Consider the following 23,632-nt stretch of genomic DNA (forward strand, 5'->3'; position numbering starts at 1 on the left):
AACACTTGTTCCTGGCCATTTTTATATACAGACAGTTTAGATAGATAGATAAATAATTTATTAATCCCGAGGGAAATTGTGGGGCATCTGTCTCTCTCATTCATACATATAAAAGTTACACAACAAGCTAAAAAGTCAGTTTATGAATAAAAACAGCACAGAGACAAGTTGATAAATAAGTGGTACAAAAGCAGTATACAAAGTACAACAAGTTACAGGAGTCAAGGCACTTGAGACTATGTTTAGGCATTTATAACCCCCCGTCTGCTGCCCTGGCTGATGTGGCTGCAATATACGCCCTGATGGCTGGAGGGACAAAAGAGTTCATCAGTCTGTCAGTGGAGCATTTGAAGGAGAGGAGTCTGGAACTGAAGTCGCTCCCCTGCTTGGATCTCACAGAGTTCAGGGGGTGGCTCTGACTGGACAGGATTGCCCTGATCTTGGAGAGTGTTCTCTGCTCCAGCACCTTCTCCACAGGGTTCAGACACAGTCCCACCATAGAGCCTGCTTTTTTAATGAGCCGGTTCAGCCTCAGAATGTCCTTTCTCGCACCACCCCACTAACACACAACGGCGTAGAGAAGAACATTGGACATGATGGACTGATAGAACATGTACAATAACTTGGAGCAGACCCTGAATGAAGCCAGACTCCTAAGAAAGTACATTCTACTCTGTCCCTTCTTGTAGACAGCATCCATATTAGCTTCCCAGCTCAGCCTGTTGTCCAGCTGCAGCCCAAGATACTTATATGTGGAAACCACCTCCACCTCAGATCCATTGATTACGATGGGCTGCAGAGAGGCTGGCGTCCACCTGAAATCAAGCACCGCTTCCTTTGTTTTGGTGGTGTTGAGCAGGAGCTTGTTTTGCTGGCACCATCCTACAAAGTCCTTCACCATACTCCTATACGCCCACTCTTCACCCCACCAAAACATGCCACAATTGCAGTGTCATCTGAGAACTTCTGCATGTGACATGTATCGGAGTTGTAGTGAAAGTCCATAGTGTAGAAGGTGAAAGCATCGTGCCCTGAGGTGCTCCAGTGTTGCAGGTCAATGTAGAGGACCTATATCCCCCCACTCATACAAACTGTGGCTGGTTGGTCATATAATCCGAAATCCAGAGCACGAGGTGGGGGTCCACAGCCATGATGTTACGTTTCTCCTGGAGAAGGCTGGGATGTTTTGTTTTAAAAGCATTGGAAAAGTCAAAGAAAAGCATCCTTACAATGCATCCCCCCACATCCAGGTATGTGAGGCCGCGGTGCAAGAGGAAGAGGACAGCATCTTCAACACCCACCCTCTCCTGGTAGGCGAACTGGAGAGGGTCCCTAACTGCCTGCACTTGGGGTCACACAAGCTGCAGAACCAGTCGCTCCAGTGTTTATGTAAGTGATTGCAACCGGCCTGTAGTCACTCAGCTCCCGAGGGCAAGACTTCTTCGGAACTGGAATGATTCAGGATGTTTTCCACAGGGGTCACCCAGCGCCGCTGCACATGCCTTTAGGAGCCTTGGACAGACCTGGTCCGGACCCGCAGCCTTCCTCAGATGCAGATGTCGCAGCTCCCTGGTCACTTGTTCTGCCATGATTGAGGGAGGAGTTGAGGTGGAAATAGAGAGCAATTGTGTCAGAGGCAAAGAGGCGCATGAAGGTACTGCATGGTCAGAGGAGCCTGGAGAGGGCTGTGGTGGTGAGCAGGACGCTGGGAGGGACTGAAACGGTTTAAAAAAGTGTTCAGTTCCTCTGCTTGCTGGAGGTCCATGCAGCCCACATTGCCCCTGCTGCTGCAGCCTGTAATGGCTTTCATACCATTCCAGATGTCCCGCATGTTGTTTTCACCCAGCTTCCTCTCCAGCTTTTTACTGTATGCCTCTCTAGCCTCCTTCAGGCAGCTTTTAACCTCATCTTGCACCTCCCTCAACTTCTCACAATCTCTGCTCCTGAACACTTCGTTCTTCTTATATAGGACTTGTATATATAGGACAATGTCGGACTCTGTAGTTTTCTCTGGGCCCCTCCCCAGTCGGACCAGGAGTGACATGTTTAGCCGCATGTTCTCCTTGAATTGCTGGCTGTCTGAGTGGTGTCCAAAAAATGAGGTGGGCTTCATAGATAATTGGCAAAGCTTCTGGGGAAAACCTGGTCTTGTTAGGAGAGACAGCATCCATCCCACTTTGGATGGAGCAGCTCTCATTTCTAGAAATCTGGCCAATTTTCTTAAATCCTCCAAACCGTGACTATCCAGGGTTGGGACCAGAAAGCAGAGTTGTAGTCTTACACACCTCTCTGCAGCTTCTCTCCCCCTGCCATCCCCTCATTACCCCATCCCCGTAGAGACGGTGCCTGCTCCCAGACCACCAATAACCAGCAAAAATCTATTTAAGCATAAAAATTCAAAAAGAAAAAATAATATAGCACCTTCAACTGCACCACAGACTAAAACAGTTAAATGTGGTCTTTTAAACATTAGGTCTCTCTCTTCTAAGTCCCTGTTAGTAAATTATATAATAATTGATCAACATATTGATTTATTCTGCCTTACAGAAACCTGGTTACAGCAGGATGAATATGTTAGTTTAAATGAGTCAACACCCCCGAGTCACACTAACTGCCAGAACACTCGTAGCACGGGCTGAGGCGGAGGATTAGCAGCAATCTTCCACTCCAGCTTATTAATTAATCAAAAACCCAGACAGAGCTTTAATTCATTTGAAAGCTTGACTCTTAGTCTTGTCCATCCAAATTTGAAGTCCCAAAAACCAGTTTTATTTGTTATCTATCGTCCACCTGGTCGTTACTGTGAGTTTCTCTGTGAATTTTCGGACCTTTTGTCTGACTTAGTGCTTAGCTCAGATAAGATAATTATAGTGGGCGATTTTAACATCCACACAGATGCTGAGAATGACAGCCTCAACACTGCATTTAATCTATTGTTAGACTCGATTGGCTTTGCTCAAAATGTAAATGAGTCCACCCACCACTTTAATCATACCTTAGATTTTGTTCTGACTTATGGTATGGAAATTGAAGACTTTACAGTATTCCCTGAAAACCCCCTTCTGTCTGATCATTTCTCAGTAACATTTACATTTACTCTGATGGACTACCCAGCAGTGGGGTATAAGTTTCATTACAGTAGAAGTCTTTCAGAAAGCGCTGTAACTAGGTTTAAGGATATGATTCCTTCTTTATGTTCTCCAATGCCATATACCAACACAGGGCAGAGTAGCTACCTAAACTCTGTGAGTGAGATAGATTATCTCGTCAATAGTTTTATATCCTCATTGAGGACAACTTTGGATGCTGTAGCTCCTCTGAAAAAGAGAGCCTTAAATCAGAAGTGCCTGACTCCATGGTATAACTCACAAACTCGCAGCTTAAAGCAGATAACCTGTAAGTTGGAGAGGAAATGGCGTCTCACTAATTTAGAAGATCTTCACTTAAAAAAAAAGAGTCTGTTGCTCTATAAAAAAGCCCTCCGTAAAGCTAGGACATCTTACTACTCATCACTAATTGAAGAAAATAAGAACAACCCCAGGTTTCTTTTCAGCACTGTAGCCAGGCTGACAAAGAGTCAGAGCTCTATTGAGCCGAGTATTCCTTTAACTTTAACTAGTAATGACTTCATGACTTTCTTTGCTAATAAAATTTTAACTATTAGAGAAAAAATTACTCATAACCATCCCAAAGACATATTGTTCTCTTTGGCTGCTTTCAGTGATGCCGGTATTTGGTTAGACTCTTTCTCTCCGATTGTTCTGTCTGAGTTATTTTCATTAGTTACTTCCTCCAAACTATCAACATGTCTATTAGACCTGATTCCTACCAGGCTGCTCAAGGAAGCCCTACCATTAATTAATGCTTCGATCTTAAATATGATCAATCTATCTTTATTAGTTGGCTATGTACCACAGGCTTTTAAGGTGGCAGTAATTAAACCATTACTTAAAAAGCCATCACTTGACCCAGCTGTCTTAGCTAATTATAGACCAATCTCCAACCTTCCTTTTCTCTCAAAAATTCTTGAAAGGGTAGTTGTAAAACAGCTAACTGATCATCTGCAGAGGAATGGTCTATTTGAAGAGTTTCAGTCAGGGTTTAGAATTCATCATAGTACAGAAACAGCATTAGTGAAGGTTACAAATGATCTTCTTATGGCCTCAGACAGTGGACTCATCTCTGTGCTTGTTCTGTTAGACCTCAGTGCTGCTTTTGATACTGTTGACCATAAACTTTTATTACAGAGATTAGAGCATGCCATAGGTATTAAAGGCACTGCGCTGCGGTGGTTTGAATCATATTTATCTAATAGATTACAATTTGTTCATGTAAATGGGGAATCTTCTTCACAGACTAAGGTTAATTATGGAGTTCCACAAGGTTCTGTGCTAGGACCAATTTTATTCACTTTATACATGCTTCCCTTAGGCAGTATTATTAGACAGCATTGCTTAAATTTTCATTGTTACTCAGATGATACCCAGCTTTATCTATCCATGAAGCCAGAGGACACACACCAATTAGCTAAACTGCAGGATTGTCTTACAGACATAAAGACATGGATGACCTCTAATTTCCTGCTTTTAAACTCAGATAAAACTGAAGTTATTGTACTTGGACCCACAAATCTTAGAAACATGGTGTCTAACCAGATCCTTACTCTGGATGGCATTACCCTGACCTCTAGTAATACTGTGAGAAATCTTGGAGTCATTTTTATCAGGATATGTCATTCAGTGTGCATATTAAACAAATATGTAGGACTGCTTTTTTGCATTTGAGCAATATCTCTAAAATTAAAAAGGTCATGTCTCAGAGTGATGCTGAAAAACTAATTCATGCATTTATTTCCTCTAGGATGGACTATTGTAATTCATTATTATCAGGTTGTCCTAAAAGTTCCCTGAAAAGCCTTCAGTTAATTCAAAATTCTGCAGCTAGAGTACTGACGGGGACTAGAAGGAGAGAGCATATTTCACCCATATTGGCCTCTCTTCATTGGCTTCCTGTTAATTCTAGAATAGAATTTAAAATTCTTCTTCTTACTTATAAGGTTTTGAATAATCAGGTCCCATCTTATCTTAGGGACCTCATACCATATCACCCCAATAGAGCGCTTCGCTCTCAGACTGCAGGCTTACTTGTAGTTCCTAGGGTTTGTAAGAGTAGAATGGGAGGCAGAGCCTTCAGCTTTCAGGCTCCTCTCCTGTGGAACCAGCTCCCAATTCAGATCAGGGAGACAGACACCCTCTCTACTTTTAAGATTAGGCTTAAAACTTTCCTTTTTGCTAAAGCTTATAGTTAGGGCTGGATCAGGTGACCCTGAACCATCCCTTAGTTATGCTGCTATAGCCTTAGACTGCTGGGGGGGTTCCCATGATGCACTGAGTGTTTCTTTCTCTTTGTGCTCTGTATGTACCACTCTGCATTTAATCATTAGTGATCGATCTCTGCTCCCCTCCACAGCATGTCTTTTTCCTGGTTCTCTCTCCCAGCCCCAACCAGTCCCAGCAGAAGACTGCCCCTCCCTGAGCCTGGTTCTGCTGGAGGTTTCTTCCTGTTAAAAGGGAGTTTTTCCTTCTCACTGTCGCCAAGTGCTTGCTCACAGGGGGTTGTTTTGACCGTTGGGGTTTTTCCGTAATTATTGTATGGCTTTGCCTTACAATATAAAGCCAACAGCTCCAGATCACGGCTGCATATCACATCTTTTAACCGTCAGATGATTTGGATGGCACCATCACTTGTGAGCATACAAGATGAGTCCCCTACCTTTGCTCTTTCTGCAGGAATTGGGATCCCGGTCCGCTTGCACAGTGGAAAAGCCGGGCAGGTCTACATTAGCGTCCGGTATGTAGCTTGTTAGCCATGTCTCCGTGAATATCAACAGACTGCTCTCTCTGTAGCTTTGCTGGGTCCCCAACAACGCGGTAAGCTCATCCATCTTGTTCGATAGCGCGTTGACATTCCCCATAACAACTGAGGGGATCGGTGGTTTGACAAGCCTCCGCCTGGTGATTCTAGCCTTCTCTTTAGCCTTGTGTTCACGTCCAGCTCGGCATCCCCAATACTTCCGCCTTAGCTCCGGTGGAATCTGATGGAGTATTCCCGTCTTCGCATAGTCTCTCAGTGCCTGTAACTCCTCTCTTGTGTAGACTAATATATTAATGCTGACTTGCATTACTAGAATAGGAGATAGAGTCCCAAAACAAGCACAAAAGTCCAAAATCACACTCAATCAAGCAAACAGACATGCAGCCCCGCTCACACAGGCGCAGTAAGAAGACCTCACAGTTCTGCAGGAGTCTCCAGCAGTTTGTACTGTGCTCTACACACAATGAACAGTATTCTGGCTGAAGCTGGTAAATTTGGCAGCATTTGGCCCATCCATTAATGAGAGTGCATTTTGAGTTGTTTCAGCTGTTCTAAAATGAATTTTAAAATATGAAATATTTTTTTAAGAGGTAAATTATCATCATGTTTGGTCTGACAGTAAAACACCACCTTGTAGAATGTTTTGACAACACTATGGCTTTTCTACATCAAAAATCCAGACAAACGTTTGTTTGGGCCAATTTTGCATATTTTGCAATTATTTCAATGGCCATATTTGATGGCGTCGGGTAAGAACAGGAACAAGTTTACAGGGATTTTTCAAGTGCCCTTAAAATAAATTTGAAATCCTCCATTGGAATCAAACTGGACAAGTTTAGATCCTGTTGTAGTAATTTCCAGGTTGATGGGGCAGAGTACGAAAAAGCCTTTTACTCTGTATTAATGATTTGGCACAGAGGAAACCCTCAGTTTCCCATCAGAGAATTGTCCTGCAGAAGACTGCAGCTGACAGTATATTAAATTGTACACTCAACAGTTTTTTGGGGGGAGAGGGGGTTTCTTTTCCATGTATTACTGTATCAATGCAATGTGACATTGAGTTGACCAGCCTGTGGCACTGCTGAGATGTTATGGAAGCCCAGTGTGCTTTGATAGCGACCTTCAGCTCATTCGTATTGTTGGTGTTCTGGTGTCTCTCATCTTCCTCTTGACAACAACCAGTAGAGAATCTATGTGGTATTGTCTGTGGGGCCAATGAAGTACAACGATATCATGGTCAGCAAACCAGTTATGAGTAGTTTTGTTCAATGTGGTCAGGTAAAAAGTCCTGCTGGAAAACGAAACCAGCATCTAGATAAAGCTTCTCAGCAGATGAAGCACGAAGTGTTCGAAAATCTCCTGGTAGATGGGTGCGTAGGCCTGTCACCATAACAAATTTTTCCAGATGATATATAAAAAATATATAAAATATGGCAATAATAGATAATATTGTGATATTAATGTCAATGTTATTTTAAGATCAGTTTATGATATAATATTGCAAGTCCATCCTTCCAAGCGCTGGTTTCTCAGTTGTGTTGAATGGCTGCATCTCTTTAATTATAAAATGAGTCACACTGTTTGAGTGTGTGACATCTTGCACTGTCTTATTTATATTTGCATTGTCGGGCAAATGCATCCTTAATAGCAAACTAAAAATATCGAGGGTGGGGGTGTCTCTCCACATCCATCTGCAGCTTTTGTTCCCTTTTGGGAAAACTGGCTGCGATGGTGATATTTAAGTTGCAATTTGAGTTTGGTTGTATTAAGAGTTTTCCTTGCGACTGTTTTCAAAGTCGACACACCGACTCATTCGTGGGGTTCTCTTTGCTTAGTTGACTTTAGTCCAAAATGCTCCCACACCGGAGCTGTGAAATTGGGCTTTGAGACCAAGACCATGCATTCTTCAAAACTTTCTGGCTTCGACTTGACTGGCTGTTTACTGTGCCTCGCACGCATAGTGGAAGTGTGTAATTGCATTTATGCTGCATCAGTACAATCTTGAAATGAAATATTCCAATATTTTGAGGTGTGTGTGTCCGTGTGTGAGTGAGTGATTTTCTTCTTGTAGCTGTAAGCCATAACTATCAAAATTACAATTTAAAAAATGCTTGAAAGATTTTAGTTAATATTGTAAACTCATTACATATAATCTGTATATTTTCACTTTCTAAAATGCCTGACAAAAAAAAAAAAAATCTAAATCTAACTTTTAAAAAAATATTTTTTTTAGATGCACCTGTAATTCTTTTGGCTCATATAAATTCATATAAAATCTGATTCTTCATCAGTACAGTCTTGAAATGAAATGTTCTAATATTTTGAGGTGTGTGTGTGTGTGTGTGTGTGTGTGTGTGTGTGTGTGTGTGTGTGTGTGTGTGTGTGTGTGTGTGTGTGTGTGTGATTATCTACTTTTCTTGCAGCTGTAAGCCATAACTCAAAATTACAATTTCAAAAATGCTTGAAAGATTTTTAGTTAATATTGTAAAGTCATTACATATAATCTGTAAATTTTCACTTTCTGAAATGCCTGAAAAAAAAAAAAATTCTAAATCTAACTTTTTTTTTTTAGATGCACCTGTAATTCTTGTGGCTCATATAAATTCATATAAAATCCATTCTGCAAAGGTTGTGTGCAAGTATGATCAAGTTAATGGAGTTCTACAATGGAACCACTGGGCAATAATAAGAAAATCACCATTTAATTTTCTAACTAATTAGAGACACCTGTAGCGGAAACCACACCTTCTCCTAATTCATCATCAATCCAGCATCCACTAACCATCCAGCAGGTGGCAGACACATCTACAGGATATTTTACAGGGAAAACAACATTTCCTTATCCCATAAAATATGACTCTGAAGAAATGTTTAATGGATATATGTAAGGAAAACACAAGTTCAACTTCCTCAAAACCCTTCAGGGGCAATCTAGTCACAAAAAATACACAATAAATCAAATTACAATAAAATGTCAACTAAGGTTCTGTGTTGTACATGATCTGTTTTTGATCAGTGAACCTCAAAGAGGCAGATGATGTGCTTAATGCACAGTGTACATTTTCACTGTGTGTGTGTGTGTGTGTGGGGGGGGGGGTGGGGGGGGTGGTGGGTGGTGGTGCATAGATGTGTATATTCCTAGAGCACTTTAGCATGAAAGCCCTCCATTTTGGGGCCAATCAAAATTACTACATCTGAATTTTCTATATTCTCCTATGACAGCTTGTTTTTAATTTAATATATTTATATGGCAATTGGAGGGGTGGCGGCCAAGCACTTAAAGCCTCGGTCCCACCGAGTGAAGAAGGAGTGAAGAAGGAGCCACGCACCCTGTTTTTTTTTTTTGTTTCGTGAGCTATCGTGGCATTATAGTGGCTCAGAGTGGCTCTTAGAGGCATTATCTTCAGTTAACGAGGCTCCTCTCTGAGCATGGCGCTAATTTCAAGATGTTCAAAATTTAGCAACAACAGCGTGGCGCAGTTTGTGTTCGAGTTACTGTGATGGCTTAGAGGCATTTGCGTGGTGCTTACGAGTCTGCAAAAAGTCCATTATCCGTGCACCTGGCACCTTCGCAGGACCTAGGATATTTTTGGAGCGGCTCCTCCTCTTGCGCACACAATTGCACCTGCTCTGTGCGCTGGACTGTATATATTTTGTAGTGGATTAATCATTTTCTGCCAAACCTTGGATGTTGAAAACACTTCTAATCACTTCTGGCATCACAGAGGACTGTTTCATCTGGACACTTTTTTCCCTGTCTTTCCTGCTCCATGTGGGATGTATTTTGAACAGCTTAAGGTAATTATTTTTAATGTTTTTTATAGCTTGATAAAACAGTTCCTTGCTGTAAAAGTATGTCTGTATGTTGATGTCTGTTGTATGTAAAGTATGTTGATTTAATATCTTGTTAATGGATCACTGTGTGTGCACACTGAGGCAGGACCTGAGAGGCTATTTTTGGAGTGGGTCTCCTCCTTTGCGCACCAAATTCCACCTGCTCTGTGCGCTGGACTCTATATAAAATAATTATTTTGTAGCAGATTAATCATTTTCTGTCAAACCTTGGATGCCGAAAATACCTGTAATCACATCTTTAATTAATGTATCACATGAGCTCCACTGTGTGTGCGCACTGAGGCAGTGACTCATCATCACGCTTCAAACGAGCATTTAGGCAGAACGCCAGCTCACAAAACAGTGATATTTCAGTCAATATTGGACGAACACAAAGTTAAAATTTGGGTGACTGCGTGAAAGTGGATGTGTGTTTAAAGCATTACAGGTGGACTGCAGCCTGGCACACAGCGCACAACTGCGAAACTGTGATGGAGTGTCTATTTTTGGACTGCGTTTAAAAAAAAAAGAAGGGACATCTTTAAATGCTGCTGTGAATCTGTGAGCTGAAAACCCACACTTTAAAGGGACCAGGTGTGGGAGGGCTGGAGGTTTGGCCCAAACTCATGCTTAAACGTGTGCCAACATGGCGTTATCATGGCGCTATCATGGCGCTATCATGGCACTATGTGGCTTAGTGTGGCTGATGCGAGCCATTCGAGGCTGTAATGACAGGTCGGTCGTGGCTCACTAGAGGCTGCTACGTGGCACATGGGGGGTACAGAGAGGCACATAGTGGCACCTTCATAGTGGATACGTGATAGATGAAAACGTGGGACATTCTTCAAATAATCACCCCACACCCATGCTTGGCTCCTTCTTCAGCCTTCATTATTCGGTGGGACCGAGGCTTAAGTGTGCTTGTTTCCACTGCAGATAGTTCTAGGTTCGAACCCCACCCTTGCCCATTCTTCATGTAATATAGACTTGCATCAGGAAGGGCATCCAATGTAAAACTTGTGTCAAATCAACATGCCGATCCACCTTGGATCTGCTGTGGTAACACTGAGTGGGGAAAAAGAGAGCAGCTAAAGATTCTTACTATTTGTATGACAATTATAATATATTTGTTTAATACTGATTAACAAAAATTGCTTTTTAAATATACAATTGACAACAAAGGAATGAATTTAATTACAATATGGTACTGTCACACTGAACATATGTGAGGTGAAAACACCTGCAAGACAAAATTGTTTGTCCCATGCTTGAATGGTAGGTCTTACTGCACCCATAAACATCAGTCTGTCATACATTTTTTTTTTTTCTCCTGCCAAATCAAACAAGTCCAACGTGTCAAAAGTGTGTGAACATAACACATTGATTCTCTGACTGACTCAGAGCCAAAACAAGATCAGGTTCAGCAGTTCTCCTCCTGGGAAAATCAGAAGCTTTGGTAATGATGGAATGACGCAACTTGGCATGATGATCTGCAATACATTTACATTGTGACGATTGTAACTGAAACATTCATTCAAACCTTTATATAACCAGGATTAAAAAAAAACTTGAGATTAAAAATCTCTTTTACAAGAGTGTCCTGGCCAAGAAGCAGCACACAAAAACACATACATACATAAATACATATTACACAGATAGATAGGTTTTATTGTCATTGTCATTACAACAAAGAGATTTTCGCATTTCTCACATTCCACATACAAACAGCAGTTAATCTACAATTATTACTTGTTTACCGTAATAATGGCACACATCAGAATTAGCAAAAAAAAAAAAAAAAAAAAAAGATCCGCACAGCCAGTTAGCTCCCAAACAAACCTTTAATGAAGCACCAAAGTGACGTTTCGGGCCTCACCCTTCATCAGACAACGGGTGAGGCCCGAAACGTCACTTTGGTGCTTCATTAAAGGTTTGTTTGGGAGCTAACTGGCTGTGCGCATCTTTTTGTTGTTGTTGTTTGTTTGTTTGTTTGTTTGTTTTTTGTTTTGTTTTTTGTTTTTTGTTTTTTGTGTTATATTTTTTGATCCTGCATGCCAATACACATTGTGATGTGCGTGTCATCTGATTATTTTTTATACATCAGAATTAGGACAACACATATACATTTGACATTGCTTATGTGCACTAAACTTGAAACAGTCCGTTTTCCATTTGAGGCAATGTGAGTGTGTTTGTAGCCGCTGCAACTGTCAAGTCGCACCGCCTGCCAGCTTGGGAAGAACGGGGGCCTGCCGCGGGGGCGCAGGAAGGAGGTAAAAGGAGAAGCTGGAGCATGCTTCAGTCCATGTGTAAGTCAGTTATTGTCTTTGTGGGTTGAGATAAGAATGGAGCCGAATAATCTCACCAAGGACTGAATAAATTCCTCTGAAGGTAAACAGTGAACAATTGACCTTGAGGCTAGATAGCCTGTAGTGTTACAGCTGAGCAGTGAAAAACACTTTTTTAACAATTCCACTTGAACAGCCAAATCCCAATTATGAATTAAAAATATTCACCGGCCTCCGAAACCTTCAGTTTCAACTGCAAGGCACGCATCAGCTCCAAGGTGTCATCCAATTTGGGTCTGAGTTCAAGAGTCAACGCAGTCTGAGAATGCACTGCCTTGCCAACCTTGTTAGTCATGACGGACAAGCCAGGGCCCGTGGATCTGGATGCCACCGTCTTGCCAATTTTCCAGTAGATCAGGGAAGCACATAAGCCAAAAAGTACCAGCCCTGCTGCCATGAGACCAAAAATGAATAAACCCTCGATATCCTCAATGGAGAAAGGTGCCAAGCTTGCCACACACCAGGAATTCCAGGAGTCGAGGACATAGCCCACAGGATACGTTCCATCTGGGTGGGCAGGATTCCCCGGTTCTGACCTTCTTGTAGAAAAAATGATGTCAATAGTGTTCAGAGACCAGCTGATAAATTCCATGGTTAATCCAATAGTAGTCCAATACATCCAGAATCCAATATAGTTTTTGAGGAATTCACAGCCTGGTGAAGTAGGGACTTGAAGGTTAAAAGCAGAGTGATAAGGGAGAGTGGAGGAGATGCGACCGCCCTCGTCGGAGTCCCAAGCATCATTTTCACATAACATCTAATATCAACATCTAAAAACATTGACAAACTGACCTTTGATTCAGTTCCTTTAAAAGATGTTTAAAAGGACTAAAAGAGACCAAGTCCGAAATTCATGCCGATGGCTTCAGCACGAAGCTGCTGACGGAGCAAAAGCGCCACCACGTTGAAGCCTCACAGGACATGCTGGACTCTGAAAAATGATGCCCACTTCTTCCACCATTCGGAAGATTCAGACGGCTTTCGGTGGCTTTTCAGTCGTGTGACTATCCGAGAAATTGTGGAAGAGGTGGGCATGTCACAACATGTCCTGTGAGGCTTCAACACGAAGGCGCTTTTGCTCCATCAGCTTTGTGCCGAAGCCATCGGCATGAATTTTGCTGCAACTCTTTTCATGGCCAAATCTTCTGTCACAGTGGAATGTGCTGAAAAAGTGCTGATGTCCATCTCTTCCGCAATTTTTTGGATAGTCACACGACGGTCCCACATCACCACAGCGTTCACTTTGAAATGATCTGGTCATTTCAGCATGTTGATGGCCGACCGGAGCGCAGCTCGCTCTCCACCATTGTGCGGCCGTCTTTAAACCGGTTGTATCGCTCCTTAATCTGTGTGATGCCCATAGGATCATCACCGAAAGCCATCTGAATAATCCGAATGGTTTCCACCTGGCTGTCGCCCAGTTTCTGGCAAAATTTGATGCAGTCGCACTGCTCCAGTTGTTCCGTCTTTTTCCTTGGAATGAAAAAATGCCGAGCGCACGACACACACCTCACACAAAGGCTGCTTACCAGGAAATGACGCAATCGACAGGCGTGAAAAAATTCACGCATGCGCACAAAGGTTCAAGGTTGACTCATGCAAGCGCACATGATTCAAATCCATCAGGTTTTTGAAAAAATAAAAACGTTGGATACTTTTCTAACAGACCTCGTATAAGTGAATAAGAATCAAATTTCAACCCAAATCAGTGTTCCTGAGAACTAAAAGTTATATTGGTGACTTAATGAACAATAGGTGCAACTATACTTGCATCAAATTTTATTTTATTTTAAGACACTATCAGTTGTTTATGAAAGCACAAATTGCTGAAGTCAAATGTTTAGATAAATGTAGAGAGAAAACAGTAACTAACGTGTTTTTTGGAAATTGTAATAACACTGTATTCTAATCCATGTGACAGACTGTGTATTATACTTCTGTCATCTTGCCAATATGGAAAATATGCTTTTTATAACTAAAACAGGACTGAGAAATATCTCATTTAGCTTATTAATCGCATGAAATCGCATGTAATATTTCAAAATTTTCTAGGGTAGGTCTCCCAGACCCTCCCCCATTGGGTGCTGCAACCCCAACATCATGAATTCTTTTTTATTTTCTTTCCAAGCACCGCCCCACTCATACCACTGCTGTGCGGATGGGGCCGCATGACGGCTTATGTGGTCTTGCTGACTATATTTTCCATGTCTACCATGCTCCACCTACCAAACAAAGGGCACTGCTGTTAGTGGAAAAGCAAGCGAAGCCAGACTTAACCCCTCCAAACCGTGCTGTATTGACCCAGACCACTTGGTGCAAAGTAGACTATAGAGAACCAATCAAGAACCATAGCACTGGTTTTACGATCATACCACTTGATGTTCAAGATTGTATATTCCTCAATAAGATGGGACAATTTTATAATATTAGCAATAATGGAAAAATATAATTCTGAGATGCATTTGTTATACAACCCCAATTCCAATGAAGTTGGGATGTTGTGTAAACCATAAATAAAAACATAATACAATGATTTGCAAATCCTCTTCAACCTATATTCAATTGAATAAACCACAAAGACAACTTATTTAATGTTCAAACTGATAAACTTGATTGTTTTATGCAAATATTTGCTCATTTTTAAATGGATGCCTGCAACACTCAAAGAACACCTTTTTGGAATATTCCACAGGTGAACAGGTTAATTGGGAACAGGTGAGTGTCATGATTGGGTATAAAAGGAGCATTCCCAAAAGGCTCAGCAGTTCACAAGCAAAGATGGGGCAAGGGTCACCAATTTGTGAACAACTGCGTGAAAAAATAGTCCAACAGTTTAAGAACAATGTGAAATTGCAAGGGATTTAGGGATTCCATCATCTACAGTCCATAATATAATCAGAAGATTCAGAGAATCTGAAGAACTTTCCACATGTAAACGGCAAGACCGGTGACCTTCGATTGCTCAGGCAGCACTGCATTAAAAACCGACATCATTGTGTAAAGGATCTTACCGTGTGGGCTCAGGAACACTTCAGAAAACCATTGTCAGATAACACAGTTCGTCGCTACATCTACAAGTGCAAGTTAAAACTCTACTATGCAAAGCCAAAACCATACATCAACAACATCCAGAAACACCACCGCCTTCTCTGGGCCCGAGCTCATTTGAAATGGACAGACGCAAAGTGGAAAAGTGTACTGTGGTCTGAGTCCACATTTCAAATTGTTTTTGGAAATCATGGACGTCATGTCCTCCAGACAAAAGAGGAAAAAGACCATCCAGATTGTTACCACCGCAAAGTTCAAAAGCCAGCATCTGTGATGGTATGGGGGTGTGTTAGTGCCCATGGTATGGGCAACTTACACATCTGTGATGGCACCATCAGTGCTGAATGGTACATCCAGGTTTTGGAGCAACACATGCTGCCATCCAAGTAACATCTTTTTCAGGGATGCCCCTGCTTATTTCAGCAAGACAATGCCAAGCCACATTGTGTACGTGTTACAACAGTGTGGCTTCGTAGTAAAAGAGTGCAGGTACTAGACTGGCCTGTCTGCAGTCCAGACCTGTCGCCCTTTGAAAATGTGTGGCACATTATGAAGTGCAAAATATGACAACGGAGACTCCCGACTGTTGAACAACTGAAGTCGTACATCAAGCAAGAATGGGAAACAATTCCACCTACAAAGCTTCAACAATTAGTGTCCTCAGTTCCCAAACGCTTATTGAGTGTTGTTAGAAGGAAAGGTGATGTAACACAGTGGTAAACATATCACTATCCCAACTTTTTGAAACGTTTTGAAGGCATCCATTTCAAAATGAACAAATATTTGTACAAAAAACAATAAAGTTTATCAGTTTGAACATTAAACATCTTGTCTTTGTGGCGTATTTAGTTGAATATATATTGAAGAGGATTTGCAAATCGTATTCTGTTTTTATTTACATTTTACACAACGTCCCAACTTCATTGGAATTGGGGTTATAGGTAGCCTTATCACCTTTGCAAAAATTAATTTTGAACATATTTATGGAATGATATTTGAGTTATTTTTTTTTTTTTTTATGTACAAGTAAAGTGTAGTGCAAAGGACAAACCGAGCATAAGTTGGAAGATAGTTTTGGACAAGCATGTCTCATTTACATTTCAATGCAGCCTCTGAAGCTTTTTCCAGAGGGCACTGAGCTGTGCATCTCTATTAGTCTACGTAGCCATGCTCAGCTGTACAAGACAAATAGTGCCATCATCACTGAAGTGCCCAATTACGCCTGTGTCCTCTACAGGTGTGAGACGTATTTGGGGATTACATCAGTAGCCTTACTTGAGGGATTGATGATGCAGACAGAAGGAGGAACCAGCATCACCAACATGTAGCAGAGCGGTGACACTGCTGTGCTTAGAAAAGTAGACAAACATGCAGAAATTATGTCAACTTCCTGTTCACATGATTGTTGCTGATCTTTCTGTCACCTGAGGGCACAGAGATGAGCACCAGTATCAGCCTTCACTTCACCTGATACCTTCACCGTGTCGCACATTAACATTTATACTTAGTTTGTAGCCACCATTCAAAATATGTTATGGATCTTTAAAAGAAGAGAAGCACCTCAGCTTTAGGTCAAGTTCCTCATAGTGTGTAAAATGCAGTGTTGTGAAAAGTAACTTTGACAAGTTACTTTCTTAGTTACTTTTTTAGTTGCTTTATACAGGTGCTTTATGCAGTTACTTCATTAGCAGCATTATGCAATTACTTTATTAGAATCTGCCGAAAACTTGCAACTAATAAGTAATGTAACTAATAAGGTAACTAGTAATGTAACTTGGTTACTCGTAAGATTGAGCAATCAGCAAAGTAACTCATCAGCAAAGTAACTAATAGTTACTTTTCTGAGTACTAATTCTTAAAAATAACCAAATTAGATTATGAGTAACTTTATTAATTACATTCAGCAGCTGCCGACAAGGTGTCCGCAGCTGCTAATGAACTAACTGTATGAAGTAACTGTAAAATATAACTGTATAAATTAACTAATGAAGTAACTTTCCAAAGTTACTTTCCCACTGGTAAAATGGTAAAAAAAATTTATAATTTGGTATGGTTGCATTTTTTTTTTTTTTTTGCTAATTGTCCACAACATTGCACAATTGAATTTCTGTGCATATTGAATTTTGGCCTAAACTTAATCACTTTATACATCTGTGATGTACAGTACTGCACAGATGTTTTACACATACTTATTTTGCTTAAAACTAAAATGTTCAAAAAAGAAATGTCAAATATTTCTAAACAAATATTAAGTTAAAGGAAAACTGCATGTCATTTCTCCTGCAATTGATAGAATGCTTGTATTGAATCAGTTTTAATGAGTTAGGGATTGCATCTTGCACTATTCCAACTGGCATCAAGGAAGCTCAAGGTGCTTTACCACGATGTCTCACATTTACCCATTCATGCTCAGCAGTTTTCAAGATTTGAGATGCAAGGTGCTCTTGGTTTTCATAGGGCATAGGTGTAAGAACTGTACTGTAAAATAACAATAAATAAATAGTTAAGGAAAAAATATATATAGTGCCTTGCAAAAGTATTCAGCCCCTTGGTATTTCATGCATTTGAATTTGTTTATGGCATTTCAAAGACAAAAAGTAAATCAGGCTTCTCAGTATAAAAACTTCTAAAATTATCTTCCTTATACTCCAACTCAAAGTAAATCTTTTCAACTTGACATGAATTAATTAAAAATATAAAAGCCAAGATGATGGGTTGCTTAAGTAATCAGCCCCTTTGGTATAATACCTGTAAATAATCAGTTTAATTGCCAGTTTTCTTCAAACAAGTCAGGGGATGGATACATGAACATTTCCAAGTCACTGTGAGCAGTGTGGGTCTGGGCTTGTCACACAAGAAGCTAAAACTGCTGGGATCACCTCCTCAGGCTGTAGTGACCCCCCGCCAAAAAAACAAAGAAAAATCGGGTTTGTGATCAAGATTTCCTGCAGTAATTGATCCGTTAACTGAAATCCATAAACTACTTAAACTGAAAAAAAATATATATATATTATGAATCATATTCACGTTTTGCGAGATATTTTTTCAGTATTCACATTTTGCAATTAACGGTATGTGGATATGTCACGATTTGCAGCTGATTCACGTTTTGGGGGTTAACAGCACTCACCAGGGTGTGGTGCGTGTTTTGGTCATATTAAAAACACTCACTGCTCAACTTCACTCATCATGCGGACATGCCTTACACGCCACTAACACGTCATTTGTGTGACATGCTGTAAAGTACCAGGATGTTCAGAAACACCAAATCCATGAGAAAATGGGAAGAAGAAAAAAAAAATAAAGCTGCAAAGATAAAAATGATAAAACATCGGACATGCTACATGAAATGCCGCTGAACGCTGTTCCCTCATATCGGTCACACACTGGTCACCGTGAGTTCTGGCAAAGGGTAGCATATTAGTGGTTGCCAGTACTGCGCCATGTACATGCTTTCTGTGTGAGAAGAGTTTATTTCTTAAATCCATATCTGGATTCCTGCTTGCCATGGGAGACACGCCCATAGAATGGCAGACAGGGATTGAGATGCCGCCTCCCTGAATGGAAAGGAGGCGTGGCTAACAGCTGCATCAGTCAACAGGCACGTCTTAGAAACCTGAAAATGCTATAAATGAAATAATCACGTCAGTGTCTATGGAGTATTTGTGGCTACACTTTGTTTTTTTCAATAATGTGCTGACCTTGATTAGTTTGCTGAAAATATGAATAAAAAATGGTCACTTTTAATATTTGTGCTTGTCATCGGTTCATTGCCTACCCAGGTATCCACGGCTGTGAGTGAATTCAGTCAAATAAATAGCCTGCATTGTCTTTTTGGCTTTCCTCAAACCCTTTTGACCTCTGTACGAAACCCATCTCACACTTTCCAGCACCGTGTGTCTGCGTTTGTTCGTCTGTGTGTCTGTTCTGTCTGGATTTAATGAGATCGTCAGGCTCTTATCTTCAACGCCGCAATTTATCTTAACAGAGTGCACTTCCAGAGGAAATCATCTCTTACTTAGGCAGTGCCCAATGAAATTAATTAGCTGAACTGTTTTTTTTGTTTGTTTGTTTTTTTTACACTGCACATTTTCTTTCAGTTGATTTTGAAACCACTTAGGCTGGTGTCATTATCAGTGCAATTACGTTGTACAATTACTGTTACAAATGCTGACGGGTTAAATGAGAAATCTGATGAATGCATGCATGTGAATTTAGTGAAGTTCTCCAGGCTGTTTTGTCTGAGTTACTTGGCAGAAAACATGTATAGCTGGCATCGAATCTTTACATTGCAGTACAGAACTTATTTTTCACAGGAAATCCATTTGAGGAAATTGCGTTCTTTAGCTGATGAAACCAATATTTAGTGGCTCAAATTTGTGTTTGAAAGGCTGGCTTGGACACTTTAACCCTGTTTTAATGAGATTGAGCTCCCTTCTTGGCTAATGGGGTTTTGAGAAGTGGTCTGCTCACTCTCCCGGTGAGGTGAGAGGTTTGTGTTGTAAACAATATTTAATATTGATTTTCTGTGAGTTGCTCAAGTTTCCACCACTGAATGTGAAGAAGTTGAAGCCATTCTGTGCGACTCTGTGTGACTTGAATATGGCAGCTGCAGACCTTGAGAAATGTCTTTTTTTTGTCTGTTCTGCTTCTACAGCAGATGTCTGAAAATCTTTGGTTTGAGCAGGATTTGCGTGGGTCTGTTGTGTGCATTTTATTTGTTCATTTTTTTTCTTATTTTGCTGCTAATGTTTATTTTCATATGTCTGTGTGTGGGTGTGGGGTTGCCTGTAGAATGAGAGCTGGCAAACTTTTGTATAATGATGAGAAGGGACACTGAAGTATCAGTATCAACTCGATTACTGAATGTAACTGGGACTCGATCCATATGCCAATGCATAGACTTATAGGTAACGTAGTCTATCGTGGCACCGCCTCCTTTTAGCTAAGCAACATCATTTTTTTCCCCCCAGAACAATTCTGTATTCTGTAATCAGAACTTTAAACTTATTTCAAACATTTCCTTTTCTCAAATTATGGTCAACTCTTTTCTGCCATCAAGTCATTATTCTAAACATTCTTATGCTAAACTTTTTTTTTTATCACAACACATCTGGAACTCTTCTTTACCAATTAAGAAGTGTAGTAAACTGAAACATCCACATTAATTTACACCCATTTCTTTTTCTTACAACCCCAATTCCATTGATGTTGGGATGCTGTGTAAAATGTAAATAAAAACAGAATACAATGATTAAGCTGTAGAAACACTTCAAGGAAGATCAGTGGAAACAGGATGCACCTGAGCTCAATATTGAGCTTCATGGCAAAGGCTGTGAATACTTATGTACACGTGATTTTTGTCACATTGTCATTATGGGGTATTGTGTGTGGAATTTTGAGGGGAAAAAATGAACTTCATCCATTTTGAAAAAAGGCTGTAACAAAATGTGGAAAAAGTGAAGCGCTGTGAATACTGTAAGTACTGTACTGTATACTGTAGGTGTAGATTATGCTAACCCTGCACAAATTGACGTGTCTGTAAATCATGCACCATGAAAAAGGAGTTTTCTACAGTTTTTCTCAATTGCACAGAAGCATCTCTCATCTCATCTTGCTTCTGCTGCCATATTATGTTGTGTGAACTCCTTTTCCTGTTTCTAGTACAAAAACATCTCTTCTCGAACACCACATTTTTACTGAAACCTCCAAGTATAGGCATTCCTCTCATGGTAAAGTGTTGATGTCTCAAAGCACAAACTAGTGTCATTAAATTATACCAAGCATAAGACACAGGCATGACTTGTAATTTTTTAGACGGTAAATGTTCATGAAATTATGGGTTATTATAACAGACGGATGAGGTGTTTTTTGACTTCACTTTCTTAAGTAGCTCTCACACCTGGCTGAGTTTTGTGCAGTTTTTCCCAGTAGCACCTTGGAAAGGCTCGAGTGTGTCCCAGGAAAGGTCAGCATGCTGCTTGTCGAATGTTCTGTTAAACTCATGTGGGTTTCGAAAAAGTTAAAAATTTGACTGGATTCCAGGATGCATCAGCCACCTCATGCTCAGCCAAACACAGCAAGAATTACCCAGATGTATTGAGAGTTGAGGAGTGTTCTCCATGTGTCTGCTCACGGGCGTTCTGAGCCGAGTGGAAGTTCTAGAATGACTTTTCCTGACTTTTGCCACGTGATGTGTTTGCACAGGAGGATTTGGCTCTGAACTTTGCGAGTCAAGGGCTAATCTGCAGCAGTCAGGTGAGATTCTCTGAGTTGTTACTTGGACTGAACAGAACCAAACCCGGCCAGGTGTTAGAACAGCTGTATTAGTAATGATGATACCTCATCCTGTGACTGATACCCAGTGTGTTTAGGTCACATTATTTCTAGTAAAATAATATAAACATCAGCAGAAACTACAGTATATACTTTACCTCTAGCTTCTGAACCACAACACCAAATGGACCATAACTAAATGGTGTTTGTCACAAAATAAAACTAAACTGTTTCTGCTGCTGACCAGTTCACATCTTCCTTCCTTTTTACTTGGTACCATAGCCATGGGAATTTGGGGTTCTGAGAGTACTGCAGCGCAACAGTACTGCAATTCCAACAGTACTGTTGGAATTGCATGTCTTAATAATAATATTAATACACATATTAAAACATTTAAAATTGTTTCCTTATTGTTACTTATGCCACGTTCACACCGGGAGACACGCGATGCCACAAATTTGCATCCCACGCCTGGCGATGGACGCACCACCATCGCCCGGTGTGTCGCTCTGCTTTCAGTGCAAAAATTCACCCCAATGCATCATCAAATAGGAGGACCTTTCATTCTGCTCGCCATCAAGTCAGCATGCCGGACCTTGATCACACGGAGCAAATTGCTGTGCTCTATTTGTTGTGGAAAGCTGACAAATGTCGCCAGCGTCCCTGGGTTCACAACATCCTCATGAGACGTTTCCAATTCGGGGAGTTTCATTATTTGCTGCAGCAGCTGCATCTGGATGACGGCCGCTTTCAGCGGTACTTCCGCCTCTCCAGGACCCAGTTTGAGGACCTCCTGTCCCATTCGCGTGTGCATATGTGAACAATTAAAAAAAACAACTGGCTGCCGCTGCAGTTCCTCGCTCTCCCCTCCAACTCTGTCATAATTGTGTTATAAACCAGTCACCATTTGTTACCTCTGCCAAGGAGGTTATGTTTTCGGTCGCGTTTGTTTGTTTATTTGTCTGTCTGTCAGCAGGATAACTCAAAAAGTTTTGAACGGATTTTGATGAAATTTTGTGGAGTGGTTGGAAATGACAAGAGGAACAAGTGATTAAAATTCGGATCCCGATGCTAACGCTTTAGCATGTCTATGGCATTTTCAATGTTAAAAGTTAGCATTAAGCAGTTGCAGCTGTCATCACGTCGGGTGCATTTGTTTTCAAATTGTAATATTTCTTAAATTTATTTTTGTTGAAATTTTGTGGAGTGGTTGGAAATGACAAGAGGAACAAGTGATTAAATTTTAGTGGTGATCTGGATCACGATCCGGATCACGATGCTAACGCGTTAACATGTCTATGGCATTTTCAATGTTAAAAGTTAGCATTAAGCAGTTGCAGCTGTCATCACGTTCGGGTGCATTTGTTTTCAAATTGTAATATTTTTTTAAATTTATTTTTGTTTATATATTAATAATCTAATGATTATTATATACAATTTTAGAGAAGGAGACAAAAAGAAATAGATCACTGTGCCAAGGAGGGAATCTCTTTATGGTCAGTGACCCTATGACCTTGTTTAGAGAAGTGTTTCATAAATGTTAAAAATTCATATATTTGCAGTTTAGTTGAATAATAAATTGAATTTTGTCTCTTATTTGTTTTTGTCTATAAGCACGTGCAATATCAATATCAGTGCTCAGATGACAGTAGCTTCTGGGAAAGGTGCAAGTTGCAATAAACTGTGATGCCAAGCGCTAAGGATACATGCTATCCAGTCACAGCAGATGAAACTTTTTTTACTACTGAGCAAACATCATTGTTAGACTTTTTTAGGTTCAATGATTCCACAGCGTGTAGATATTATGGCGTCAGTGACCCCATGGCCTTGGCGGAGGTTTGCACTCTCTGAGTGCCTCTAGTTTTATTATACATCTGTGTACTTAATAAAATAATCTTCATGGACGATTCGTTCACGCGCACGTTTAAAAAAAATGGCTGCTGCCACTGCTGCAGTGCTGCTGCTCACTCTTCCCTCAAACTCTGTCATAATTGTGAAATAAAGGACAAAAGGGACATATGTCCTGCTCACAGGCTGGCTGCCAGAGACAGGACATGTCCACATCAAGTATAAACTCCAGACATTTCCACATCACTACATATCCAGTCCCTGATTGGTCATCGTGACGCGACAAGACAAAAAAATTCAGATTTTTTAACTTGGGGAGGAGGGCAATGTGATGCGATATCGTGCCACAAATGTGCCAATTGCTCAAAATCGTTTCATTCGCATCCATCGCGTCGCATTGCATG

At 40.7% G+C, this 23,632-nt stretch overlaps 1 protein-coding gene and 1 long non-coding RNA gene across 2 annotated transcripts in view; both read left to right on the top strand.

Annotated features, from left to right (window-relative positions):
- The window catches only part of LOC117510706 (plexin domain-containing protein 2-like), a 435,424-nt gene that overhangs the window by 71,104 nt on the left and 340,688 nt on the right, over positions 1-23,632 (top strand).
- The window catches only part of LOC117510732, a 29,966-nt gene that overhangs the window by 5,017 nt on the left and 1,317 nt on the right, over positions 1-23,632 (top strand). The gene's annotated exons all lie outside the window — the stretch shown is intronic.

This window comes from Thalassophryne amazonica, chromosome 1, assembly GCF_902500255.1.
Source record: "Thalassophryne amazonica chromosome 1, fThaAma1.1, whole genome shotgun sequence".
Classification (NCBI taxonomy): domain Eukaryota; kingdom Metazoa; phylum Chordata; class Actinopteri; order Batrachoidiformes; family Batrachoididae; genus Thalassophryne; species Thalassophryne amazonica.